Source organism: Arachis duranensis, chromosome 9 (assembly GCF_000817695.3).
Source record: "Arachis duranensis cultivar V14167 chromosome 9, aradu.V14167.gnm2.J7QH, whole genome shotgun sequence".
NCBI lineage: Eukaryota > Viridiplantae > Streptophyta > Magnoliopsida > Fabales > Fabaceae > Arachis > Arachis duranensis.
The window spans coordinates 87,585,799-87,600,148 of record NC_029780.3 but is presented as its reverse complement, the minus strand read 5'-3'; the positions used below and the strand labels follow the sequence as shown (position 1 = coordinate 87,600,148).

Sequence of the window (14,350 nt, the reverse complement as noted above, 5' to 3'; positions counted from 1 at the left end):
CAAGAACAAACAAACTAACTAACCAGTTTGTTTTTCAACTCTTACAGCTGTAGCTTCATTAGTATTTGGATTCTTTTTCTGAGTTTCATTGAATCTAACTCTTACTTGTTTTCAACCTTCATAGGTATGTATGTGTATCTTTTGTTTCTGTCTTGCACCAATTATGCTTATTGAATTTTGATGTTACTTCTATGAGATTTTGTATCTTATAGAGCATGCTTGTTTACCATGATTTTCTGATTATAAATCTGTTGAATTTTGTTTAGAATTAGATTTCGGGATTTGACCTTGATCAATTAATGATCAGTTTAATTATCAAGAAATCTTGTGCTTTTGTCTATGGTAATAACATAACATGATAACTTCTAAATATTTTTATGGAAGCAAAAAAAGGCTTCCTTAGTTGCCAAAAAAGACTTTCTAGTGCAAAAAAAATACGCAATTTGCAAGCTAAGCAGCTGTTATCAAGGAGTGCTTAAAACAAAGCTTGTCTCTAATTTTTGTAATGTGCTTGCTCCATATTGTTACTAATGTTACCACGGAGATAAATCAATTTAAACAATGATATATTAATTTGTGAACTATTATTGGATCATGTATATGTAGACTGTAGAGACTTGTTGATTTCAGAGTAGGCCCCACAGCAGCAGTAACTTCAAGGATGAAGACGTTGATAAAGCTCTATTAACAATTAACAACTCTGAAGTTCTTACACTCTTTATATGCACTTTTAAGTGTTGTTCCAACCAATCATTGCATTTATCTTACTTGTTCTCACTTAATTGTATAATTTTTTATGCATTTAGAAACTGTAACAACAACCTCTTGCCTATGCTTATTAAAACATTTAAAGTAGTTAGCTAGTAGTGAAGAGAAAGACTCAGAATATAAAGGCATAGTGATCATTGTTTTCATCAAAGCATATGATGAATGCATTGATCCAAACAGTCTATATGTAATAATATTCGATTTAAACAAGAAAGAGAAATATTATGGGAAGACAAAACTAGAAAAGTCACAAAATATTAGTAATGAAAAATAATAAACTATAATTTGGAAACACACAGATGATGAATATAACTTCAGTCTTGGTCATGACTGAGCAAGTTTTCATCAGCAGTGTAGAGAGCATCCTTGAGATTATCAAGCCATTCCCTGACGAGTTCGTTTCCAAACTGCTTCTGCTCAGCGTCAGCAGCCAAAGCTTTGGCAGCCAAGATAGCAGTGTTTAGCCTTTTAACCAATTTCTGGTCCAGCTTCTACCTTCTAATTTCACTCGTATAGATGGTAAGCAACGAGTGTTCCTGAATGTAATTAGTTATTATCTGGTTGTTAATTGGTTTAAGAACTGTGGAGCTTAATAATTAGTTGATAATTAATATATAGCAACTAAAAATGCTTTTGTAAGATAAAGATGACATATGCTGGATGCTTCTTTATAGAAATGTTCAGCGGATTATGGAATTTGAGAAATGAAGCTTACAAAACCATCCCTAATGTATCGGTTATCGTGGAAAAAACCATTGCCATGGAGAAATTGGATGAGAATTTGAGAAGCAAAATGGTGATTATGAACAAACTATTTATGCTATTATATATAGCTGCCAATGTTTCAAGTAATCCAATTCATTATTATGTTTGAGTGCTCGAGTCATGAATTTAAAAAGAAATTTCCATCTTTCATCATTTATTGTATACATGTTTCATCTCAAAAAGACAACTAGGGTATTTTGTCTAGTTGTACTTTGGTCTTTGGGTACCCTCCAATGCCTCTTGTATGGAACCCTCTCCACTTTGTGTAATAATGTTTTGTACAGAAATTTTGATGATAAATTTTTGGAGTTTGTATTGATCTATGGAGTGCTGGATGCCTCTTTGCAAAAATGTTCAGCAAAATTTCACTCATGCCTGGCTAAACAGAGGTGATACTGCCGATATTATGCCATTGTTTTTCAACTTTCCAGTATCTATATGTTACTACTACCCATGAAATATATCTGCTTCCAGGTTGAACAAAAAACGGGGGCCTTACCTTCAACAAACCTACAAAATTTATGTTTATTAAGGCTTAGTGTCATTCATACTCAAAGATTTAAGTTGATTGCTTTTATTATTAAGGCATAGCCTACTCCAAGGTTGTTAACTAAAACAGAACAAAATCAATAGCATGATTTCTCTTTTTAAATATATGGAGAAGATTCCAATCCATGGACATGCATGAGCAAGATCAATCAGGAATGTAAATGTTACCTGGTACATGGTGGCCCTTCACTTGCATCAAAACACCTTGTACTACCTCTACGTTCATAAACTCTTCTACATCAAGCAAAATATAGTGTAAGTACAAGACACATAGATTAGCAAGAGCTTATAAATAGTCTCTCATAAAAGGTCATCTGTTAAATTTCTTGATTCTAGATCTAATTGTAATTCTATGATGTATCTCTGTTTAATTTGGGTCAAGGGTAGGTTGAGATTTGTATAATTTAACATTTTTGTTGTTTAGATTTGTAACATGGTTTATTATTTTTCAAAAAAAATTATGTACCAATATTTGAGTTTAATGAAATATCTTATTTTGTAGTAATTAATTTCAGTATATTTATATTATTCATAATGATAATAATTGTTGGCAAAAATAATTGAGATTCTAGAAAAAAAGATAGTTTGTTACTTCTAAGAAAATGAGTATAATAAGAAAGTCTTTAAAATTTTAGCGGCAATAGTAATGGCAACTAAAAGTGAATAATATTAAAATTTTAGAATAATTTTTAGTGGCCATATAAATTGCTAGTAAAATAGATTTTGGCGGAAAAAGTAATGGCTACTAAAAGTGAACAACATTGCAATTTAAGAATTACTTTTGGTGGCCATATAAATTTCTAAGAAAATGACCGGTAAAAGTTATATACTTTTTGTGTGCATTAAAAAGGTCTTTACCAGCAAATGTTATAATTGCCACAAAAACCTTTTAGCGACAAAGCATAAGACGGCTAATGTCTAATTGCCAGTAAATATATTAGCGGCTATTTTTATTACCGCTAAAAGTAAAATAAATGGCCGCTAAAAGTTATTTTTCTTGTAGTATTTAGAAACCCCATAAACCATTTGGTAGGGGTTATAATCCTCCATAAATAAGAGAAAAAATCGCCACAAATAAACAAAAACCTTGTAGTGAGTTTAGGCTAGCATGGGTGCCAGTTTAAGGACTTCTTGAATAGGTTAGGGCATGGGATATTTTATATATTGATATTAACTAGCTACATCTAGGTGTGTCATAACTGAGTTTCATATGTTGCTAAGGGCTGGATGACCGAGTACCATTAACTGGCACAAGATGTATATATGTGTGTGGTTACCTATAACTATTTTATCTGTTATTATTTATAATTTTATCTATGTATATTTCTACTTGTCAACTCAAATGCTTTTGGAAAAAATATAACTCGTAAAATAACTACGTTATAACTACAAGAGTTAGTAACACTTTTCTTCTAGTATAATCATGATATGGTAGAAGTTGAGTCGTTACATGTTTAGTGACTTTATGCCTATAAGCCATGTTTACAATGGCCTAAGCCCAACCTCGATGAATATTAAATGAATAAATAAGTAGAGTATCAAATTTAGGAAGTGGTGATTATTACTCGATGTCATTAGTATGTAATTTGAGTAAATCCAATGAGATTATGCATAGTTGATATTGATTATGATTGAGGATGATGATTATGATTGGTGACAATTATAATTATGATTATGATTAAGGATGATGGCGAATATGGTTGATGAGGATATTGATTCTGTTTATGTTTGGCAATGATGTAGGTTTTGTCCCACTTACGTGATGATATTGATATTTATTATATAGATTATTTATTTTGCCCATATTCTAGTATCAATCAGGTATGGATGCCTATAGTTCAGAATGACTTAATGTGTCATAAGTTTAGTTTTTATTGAATTTGATGCCGTGACTATATATGCAACTCTTTTAGTTTGTAAGGGTGGTTGACACGCATTCCCTGATAGTTTTTCTTCAAGGAACGGTGACAATGCACTTTTCTCTGACCTTTGTGCATATTATATATTTGATTTTAGATACCGTTGTGAGACGCATGGCTAAAAGACTATGTCTAGGTTAGCTATTAAATGTGTCAGATTCTAACATTATAATTGACATGTGAGCTCATGGTTAATAGAATAGATATACATCATATGCATTTGTATGATTTGTTCGAGTGTGCATAATCGTTTAGCAGTGCCTAATTGATTGACTATGTGATATTTGTTCTACTTGACTTAATTGTGAATTGTTGTGCTTGTCATTGTTTTGATTTGATTGTGGTTGTCAAATGTGTGGAGTTGTTGGAGGTAAGGTGGGAGTTGTTGATTAATGAAAAATCCTAGGCTTTGATTCGAGTTGCAATAAAAAACAGATCGATGAAAGAAAAGTTGGATCAAGGATAAAAAAGTTGGATTTAATAAAGATGTGAGTTATATTGATGGTTTAGATTGGCTTCTGGGGTTGATATTAGGATTACGATTTAGGATGCCTAAGATCTACGTCTCATTATGTAATTATATTCAATTTCAGAATTTTATTGAAAATCACTAGGTTCTCGCCCGTGGCTATTTATTTCTCTTTTTCAGATCTTAGCGAACTCTTTCGATATACAAAGTCAATCTAGTGAGTTCATTTTATTTCGTGTATATGTTCTTGTTTTATTAGTTTTCTCTTAACTTTGTTGTTGTACCTTGTTATGTAAATCTTGACTTGAGAGATAGAATTTCACTTTATTTCATTTTATTGAGTTTTTCTAGTCTAAGGAGTATATTAGGTGACTTTTCCACAAGGCAAGCCTTGGGATTCCTTTTCTTTTGTATGCTTATGTATGTTTTATAAGTGTGAAAGTAAAACTTTCATTTGAAATTCCTTGATGTTTGTTTTCCCGTGCCATTCTTTTGTATTCTAAGATAGTTTATATGTATTTATTTAAAAAAAGCTCACATGCTTTTATTTATATACTATGATTATTATTATTGTGTTTAGTTTTATGGGTCACAGGTTAATGATCATAGTAATATCCTTACTAATAGCCTATTATGTCAATGGCATAACTAATTTATTAGTTAGTGTGTTACAAATAATATTAAGATTGTGATCGCGTATTTCATTTAAAGGAGGAATACAAAACTAAATTAAAGAAAGTTGTTGATTAATTTAGAATTGATTTGAATTGGTGTCTTTGTGTAATTTTTGTTTTAATTTTTTTTTGTATGGATATATTTTTCCATTACTTATCTCTTTTTGTTAGCAGGAACGACACCCTCGAATCGTGTTTCAAGCCACATGATCATTTCGAATTGTATTTTTTATTTTAATTCAAAAGTAGTCATTGGCCAAGCACTCATATAGATTATTTATTATAACATACTATTTTTATTATCTAATCCTCATATCCATGTTGTACTCCTGCTTCCTAGTGTCCTAGGTACATAAGAAACAAAGTTGGGAGATAAAAATGGAGGTTTTTACATTGCCAAAAAGAAAAGGAAGAGTAATACTAGAAAGCTTAATGTTACTATACTATCAATCAGAGAGGTGATGATTGGAGAAAGATCTTCAAATTTTATCACAAAGTTATGTGTCACTGTCCAAAAATATACTGCATTAAACGTGCAAAGGTGAAGAGATATTTCTGATGTTGATAAAACAATATATATGTCAGTGCCAGAATTTTTAAAAATTTTATTATAAATTAATTTCAAGTTTAATTATTTATTTATGGTTTTAATTTTAAAAATTTTTTTATTAAAAATAATTAAAGTAAGTTTTGATTGAGTTTGAAAAAAATTAAGATTTTTATTCAATTTTATAATTATTGAAGTATTTTCTATATTTAAATTATAAAGTTTAGTAATTGTAAAATAATAAGAATTTTATATGATTTGGTTTAAATAATGGAGATTTCGGAATTTAATACTTTCAATTTTTACAAACAAAGAAAATTAATTATATTACCTCCAATCCTTTGATTAGAGTATTTCATTGAAATTAATTTGTAAATTTATGATTAAATTATATTTTTTTTATGATAATTTCGTTGAATTAAAATTGGTTTTCAATTAATCTATTACCCCTAATTTTAATAAAAAGACTAAACTGCCCTTAACCCTAATTCTACTACACTCACCGCCTCCCTTCCTCTTCATCCTGCGCAGCCCCCAACCCTCATCTCCTCATTCTTTCTGCATTCCAACCTTTCACACACAAAACAAACACATTCACATACATGGAGAGAGAGATTCGCGGGAAGAGACGAAGAGATTTGCAATCGAGAAAGGGAGGAGAGGAGAGCGATGCAGCCGCTGCGAGTTGGTCGCGCTGGCCCATCACCCGTGCCGTTCGTCTTCATCGCTGCTAGCTGAAGAGAGAAGCGATGGAGAGAGAGAGAGGGGGTCCGTGGAGGGTGGTGATGACAAGTCATCATATGCCTGTTTTTCAAAGCTAATTTCACTTGTTTCATTGGTTTTTATGCACTTTCTTGCATTACAAGTAAGTAATTTGGAGTGGAATTGCATGGTTTCTTTGAATCAATCAACCACCTATTAATTGACACAAAATCATGAAGTTTAAGCTTGAATTAATTGATTTTTAAATGAATTTTAAGCTTTATGAATTTTGTGATACTTTGATTGGTTGTTTTGATTACTTGTAGGTAAAGAAAAGAAAAAAATAGGAAAAGCGTAGCCTAAGGAGCATGATCTAAGCAAAGAAAGAAAGCGTGGCACAAGGAAGAGAAGCGTGGCTCAAAGAAGGAAAAGCGTGGATGCATTCAAGGAACAAGGGCATAAAGCTTTTGCCAAGAGCTTAAAGCTCTTATGGAGAGCTTTCCTTCAAATAATCAAAAGCCAAGCTCTTGCCAAGAGCTTTATCAAAAGCACATGGAAGAAGGAAGCAAGGCAAGCTCACATGCAAAGCTCTTGCCAAGGGCTTTGCCCAAGAGCTTTTTCGGGCATTCCAAGGAAAAAATCAAGGAGAAAAAGCTCAATTATGCACTCACCAAGACTTGAACCTATGACCAAGGGAAGGAGGCCAACACTATTCCACAAGGAAAAACAAGCCAAAATTGGCTTGTTTTTCATTCAGCAAGGTTCGAACAGGGAGCATCAAGGAAGCAAGGCCTTGTGCGTCACTCTTGTACCATGAAAAATGGGCAGCTTCTGCACTCTCCAAGGATTGAACCGGGCACCTCAAGGAAGGGAGATTTTGGGCGCTACTCTTGTGCCAAAAAAATTAGCTCCACAAATGCTTCACCCAAGATTTGAACCAGGGACCTCAGGGACCTCAAGATTTGCAAAGAGCTTTGTTCTCTTGCCACAAGGGAAGGACCGTGCGCACTTAAACAAGGAAGGGAGGCAAAGCTCTTGGCCAAAGCTCTTGGCCAAAGCTCTTGCCAAGAGCCGAACTTTCTCCTGGGAGGTGCACCATGGGCTGAAAATTGAACCAAAAAATCCAAATTAATTCATTTCTTCACCAATTTTGAGAGCCCACCCAAATTCTTAGATCCACATTAGGAAGTGTATAAATGGGTGTTAGTTAGATGTAGAACGGACTCTTTTTTTTCACTTTTTTTTTTACTTTCACTTTTTGATTTTTCTGAAATTGTAATTGGAGAATTACATCATTTTGTTTTCTGTTTTGAATTCTGCTTGCTCTTTTGGGAACTTCTGCTTGAATTGGAAGGAGAATTGAGTTCTCTTCCATTGGGCATTCTTGTTTTTTTCTTTCCTGGAAAGCTTTGCTTGGGTCTTAAGTGTGAAGAATTGAGGAAATTCTGTCTCACTCTCCTCTTAAGATCTCTCTGTTTAACTTGCTGCATAATTCAAGAATTTGAGTTCCTCCTTACTAATTTTCATCTTTCCTTTTTGCTTTGAATTGTTTTCTGAATTGGATCAAGGAAGGTAGTGAGATCTAGACTTGGTTTTCTAGTTTCTTGACCCCTGAGATCTGAAATTTCTTTTCTGTTCCTTTGCTAAGGCTGCTTCAAGCCTAATCACTTCTCTGTTTGAGATTTACTTCAGTTCAATTCATCTCTTATTTTTCTGTCCTTTGCAATTTACTTTCCTTTGTTTAAATTCTGCAATCCCAGCTCCCAATTCCCTTTTACATTCAAGCAGTTTATATTTCTTGCACTCTAAACTTCTTCAATTTACATTTCTTGCACTTTAAGTTACTGTCATTTACTTGTTCTTTAAGATTCAGCACTTAAATTTCTTTAGCTATTTAATTTACTGCAATTTTTCCCTCACCCTTTACAATTCATGCAATTTAGCTTCTGTCAATCACAAATCACTAAAATCAACTCTTGTTTGCTTGACTAAATCAACCACTAAACTAAAATTGTTCAATCCTTTAATCCTTGTGGGATCAACCTCACTCATGTGAGTTATTATTACTTGATGCGACTTGGTACACTTGCCGGTGAGTTTTGTGTTGGATCGTTTTCCACACATTAGGTGGTCATCGTTTGTGGAGTCCGCGCCAGTGCCGTCACAGAGGAACATCCCTGTCGTCGTGTGCTGTCACCATCGCCGATGAGAACCCATCGTCCTCACCGGGAGGCACGTTGCCGCTGCTGCTGTTTGTCCAGCCCGAGCCGTCGCCGCCGTCGTCACCATTGAAGACGAGGAGAGAGAGGCACGGTGAGAGGAGGGTCACGCCCAGCGTCGTCGCCGCCTTTCCTCCACCAGCACCGAAGCTACTGGGCTCGCCGTCGATGCACCTATGTTGTTGCTACGTTGCCGGAGCTTCATGCCGCTGTGCTGGCCGCCGGAGAACGCAGTTGAGGCCTCTGTCTTCTTGGGTTTTGATTGTTGCTAGTTACTCGACTGTACACCGTCGTCGAAACCGGGCCAGATTTACCAGTAACCACTTCCTCCTTTCTTGAATCTGTTCTATTTCTATTTTGCTCTGATATTCTTATTTTGATGGTGTCTCTGCTTTCTTACCGATCATAATGCTGTTATTGTCACTAGGACGGATGCATAGGTCCCTGATTCTCTTCTTTGTTGCTCTAACGTTCTGTTTTCTATAGCTGCAGTACGTTATTCTAACCTTGATATCCTTACCGCTGTTATTCTGCTATAGATTTTTGAGAATTTCGTGATGTTGACGTTCTAGGGTCAAGTTCCGATAATTGCATTGTTGAAATAAAAGTCGTTTCTGTTGTTATAGAAGTAAACGGAGCGGCGGATATAGCTGCTGTTGAGTGCGAGTCGAGAGAAAAAAGTTTCTTTGACATATTTGATCTATAGGTTTTGATTATTCGAGGTAGGGGCGCTTTTCTTAAACTTGTTTTATTAATTTTGGAAACGATTTGATTCTAGAAAATATTTAATATTGAAATTTGATTTGATATTGAACCCGATTTGATATTGAAATTTGATTTTAAAACAAATTTGGAAAGGACTTGATATTTGAAAATGGTTTGTTTATTGAGAATGATTTGCTATTTTGGAAACGATTCAAAAAGAGCTTGAGGAATGGTTTGTTTATTGAGAATGATTAGCTATTGGTTTTTAAATAATTCATAAGGCTATGATAATCACTAAGATTGGAAACAGTTTTCTTATTAAATATCTTCTTATGACAATTCTGAAACTCCGTAGTGAGACCGTGTGGTTAGGTTCTCACTCCCTACAACTTTACCTTTTCAGGAATCAGATGAAGGAGCATTATGAAGAGTTATACTGTGTTTTGGTCTATATACTATTGTATTAATTAGATAATTTTGCTTCCCTCGTCTTTGTTATTACAATTTTATAAGAGGGATAGGAGTTGTATGTTTTATATGTATATTACATTATAAGCTATTATGTAAGAAGTCTTGTATATGAATCTATGCCTATTTGTTTTTTTTAAGGTAAAGTATTTATTCCCAGTTTTCAAAAAATCAGTGATACGGTGTCGAGTCATAGGCTCTTATTTTAATATTAAGTATATAAAGTAGTCGTAATACTTCTTACTATCAGAGTGGCATAGTCGGAAGCGTGACATTCTGGTAGTGAGGGTGTTACATTATGGTATCAGAGTGGTCCTTCCTGTAGAGCCTGAGGAATAGACCGACTATGCTTCAATTGCATCCTTTGAGCGTCTATCATGTAATAGGTCTCGTTCAGATAACGAGAATTAGAGCTTATGCAAATGACAGTCTATTGATTAATGCCATTAGTCTTGCATTACATAATTCCTGTTATTAAGTTTGGCCGGCTTAACACTAGTGAATTATGTATGGAAGCACCAATGGGTTATCATAGGCAATTTGCGAGTCATAGGTAATGCAAATCGCGGGTTCGGGAACGTTAGGAGTTAATTCTTGAGGTTACTTGGTTAGGTGTTTTAAACTCTGTGAATATCATGTATCTTGTTCCTACTTGGTATTCTTTAAGGTTCTTATCTGCAATTCTTTTCTTGGAAAATGATCAAATTATCTTCCAATCATGTCCTTTTGTTCACGTGCGCTCTTGTTTGATCCTAACTGCATATGTCTGCTTAAAATCCTTGGTATATTTACTTTCTTTGTTTAGGCACTTCCTCTTGAATCATATATTCTTTGAAATACATATAAACCTATTTTAATGCAGTATACCTTTTTAAGTTCTTATTCCGAGTCCTTTGTAGACAAATTGTGACTTAGTTTTCCTCTTATTTGACGATAATTACAGCAATTCTTTGAATCTTAACAAAGCCGCCTTTGATTTGATATACACTTTTCTATATAAACTTCGAAAGTTCCTTATACAGTTTAAAATTAATTGTTTTCAATACCTCGCCTGTTCCTTCACTGATTTATGGAAATATATTTACTTTAAATACAACTTGATTTTCTAACAACTTTATTACAATTTTTACAAATATCTTTATTTGATTATGTATTTAGGAATTCTTCAAAAAAAAAAAAAGAAAAGAAAGATTTTTGCGTCTTTTCCGTTGATTTCCAAAGATTTTTGTGTCTTTTCCGTTGATTTCCATTTGGCAAAGTTCACTTAATTAATTTTTAATTTGAATTTGGTTTAGTATAACACATTGTCTATGCAACTGTTATTCTTTTGAAAATATTAGGATCATATCCTTCCTTTTAGGAACAGATTAATTCTTTTTTAAGCTTTTCACTTCTTTGAATGATATACTCGGTTCTATTTTAATTATACTCTTACTATTATGAACGTCACCATTAGTCTTAGTTTTCCTTCTGTTGTGAATCTAATACTCGTCCGAGTTATCCTGAATTTGTTTGATCTAGTGTACCGTTTGTCCTCTTATTTGTCTTTGTTTAGTCAAAGGTTCTTTCTCAAAAATTCACTATTGATTGAGTTGTCTTTCCTTACGAGTTTTGTATTCTTTTGGATCGATTGAAAGCTTGTTTGATGTCTCATGCCTCATGGGTCTTGTTTGAACTCCCTTGATTTAAGATCCTTTCTCATATGGCTTGATTTCTTTTTCAGTACACCTTAATATTCTTGAATGTCCATAGGTGATGCAATTTCAAGTGTATTCTTGAAGTTTTGATGTGAATTTTTAAAACAAGTTTTAGATTCCCTTCTTAAGAAATTTTAAATAAACTTTTCTAGCTTAATTACATCCATAGCTATTCTTTAAATTGGACAAAACTTTTCTGAAATTAGCATGCACTATTTTATATGAAGTTTTGGAAGTTTTCTTATGTAGTAGAAACCTATCTGTTTGCAACGCACCACTTATTTCCTTTACTGACCTATAAGCAAATTTTACCTCGGAATTTTTTTTTTTAAAATAGAGTTTGAATATGAACTTTGAAAGTTTATGTAGTTTAAAATTTTGTCCCAGACTTTTCTTTTTCCAACAAAATTTAATTTCCCTCCAACTTTGTTGCGATTCCATTAAACAACTTTATTTAATTTAGTACCTAAATGTCTTTCGAGAACTGTGCGAAACTAATCTGGCCTTAACGCAATTGACCTTCATTTTTCAAACCTCACCTATTCTACCATCTACTTGGAAACTGTTTGAATGAAGTACAATTTAATTTTCTTTTAGCCATATTGCAATTTTGATGTATATTTTTGTCATCCTTCAAAATGTGGGTTGCATACCTTTTATTCTAGAACATGAGGTGATCTTCCTTAAATTTTTCATTCTTTATATTCAAATGTATTATAAGGTGTTCTTAATCATAAATTTTTAAACCTTGTGAGCGTCATCACTGACTTCAGTTAATCTTCTTCTATGATTTCCTACTTCTTTAACTCAGCTTAACTTTGTTTCAAACTACTATACTATTTTTTCCTTTTGTTGTTCCTATCGGTCTTTTCTAATTCGAGGGTCATTCCTGAGGTTGCCAAATTGATTTTTCTTTCCGACACCTTTCATTTCTTGTACATCCTCAATTACTTGTAATCCTGGCAATCCTTTCAAGCTCTTGCGAATTTTGTCCATGTCGCTTGTCTTTTTCTAAGTTTGTTTTAGTACCATTCTGATTAAATTTCGAGAATTGTTTTAATGTCATGTGTGACCTTTAGGTATAATAATACGATACGTTAGTTCCTTAAGATGTGCTTGTGGATATGGAAGGTGTAAAACCCGGTTAATTAACGGCTAATTAGCCTATAAATGAGAATTTATTCTAGAAAGCCCAAAATGTGATTTTTGTGGCTAAATATGATAGAGGAGACTGAGACAAGAATTTTGGTACCAATTTTATAGAATTCGGGCCAAGATTGGACCGAACGGGCCAAACCGGGCCAACCGGACCCAAAGTGGACCCTTGGCCCAACATAACTAAACCAAAACCCTAGTTTTCAGCATTCTCTCTCCTCACTAAACACACTCACATGCTGAAAATGGAGGCCACAGAGGGAAGAATACTCTCTCAAGTTCTTTCTCTCACTTGATCTTCAAACCACCATAACTTTTGATCTAGAGCTCCGATTGCCGCTCCATTTGCGGCCACGCATTCACCGCGGAGAGCTCTAAAAAACCCATACAATTAATCTTGAGGTAAGCCACGTTTTGATCTTCGAAATTCCAGCCTTGTTTTCGAGTTTTATGAGCAAAAATGTTGAGATTTTGGGCTCTTTGATGTTATAGGACCCAACTCTCTTGAAGGAGAAGATTAATCTTGTCTCCTTGGACCTTGGGTGTGGTAAGATTCTCAAACCTAGTGTAATTTGTTGTTCTATGATGTTTGGGTATTGAGATGTTGTGTATGGGTATGATGATTGTGGCTTAGGTTGTGTATATGTGAATATTGGAGCTTGAGTGGTGATATTGAAAAGCTCAAAAAGGGATTTGGTGGTGAAAAATCTGTTCTTGGAAGTGTTGAGGCCTTGAGAGCTTGTGGATAAGTGATTTGGAAGTGTTCCGGTTGAGCTTGGAAAATCGGCTAAGGTATGGTTTCGGTTTCCCGTATCTAATATGTAATGTGGTAGGAAATACTTAGGCTAGAGGCCCTAAGATAGGCATTGAATGGCTGATGTTGTTGAATGATTGGGATATATGATGTGGTCATATATATATGTGATGATGATTATTGATGCCTTGGTGGTATGATGTATGAGAAATATTCATGTTGTGATATATGCTTGATGATTGGTTATGGTTGAATTGTGGGTTGAACCATGTTGATGGTGAGTATGATATTGATTGTGTACAATGAAGATTTATTGGAATTGGTGTCGTTGAGAATTGGCATGAGGAAGAGCATATAATATGTCAATATGTTTGAGTTTGAGCCACTTGGGTGAAGTGGGTTAGAATGATGAGATAGTAATTTTGTAAATTGTGGTAATGTGTCAATGTGTGAGTTGAGGAGGCTTGATGTTGAATTTGATATATATTGATTGATTTCAAAGAAAATGGATGAAATTGGCATGTTTTGATTGGTTTTGAAAAGAGTTGAAAATGGCCTGTTTGAAAATGGCACTTTGTGGTTTTTATGAAAAACATGGTTTTTGGGCATACTTTGACGGGACATAACTTGGACTACGGATCTCTGTTTTGTGCCAAATCTATTTAGAAATGAAATTGGATCCAGGATGTCCATGCCGTTCGAAGAACGGGTGAAAAATGATTTAAAATGAGGAAGTTATGTCCGTTGGAAGATTGGGGTTTAAATCTGTGAATTCTGCAGCTTTTAACTTAGAAAATTTTTAGCAGAATGACCCCTTGCGCGTAGGCGCACTTGGCGCGTACGTGCCATTCTTCCAGAAAATGCCATCCACGCGTGCGCGTGATGTGCGCGGGCGCACCGATTGTGCTGCACCCAATGCCCAGCCATTTTCCAGAGAGTTATGCCAGAACTGTGCCAGT

The 14,350-nt window shown here is 34.2% G+C and overlaps 1 long non-coding RNA gene across 1 annotated transcript; it reads right to left on the bottom strand.

The window, feature by feature from the left end:
• Nucleotides 1-1,011: 1,011 nt before the first annotated feature.
• Nucleotides 1,012-2,334, bottom strand: LOC110275513 (uncharacterized). The gene is made up of 2 exons (XR_008002368.1): nucleotides 2,251-2,334; nucleotides 1,012-1,304 (listed from the first exon to the last, which is right to left on the bottom strand). It is a non-coding gene; the product is annotated as an uncharacterized LOC110275513 (long non-coding RNA).
• Between the last annotated feature and the right edge of the window lie 12,016 nt (nucleotides 2,335-14,350).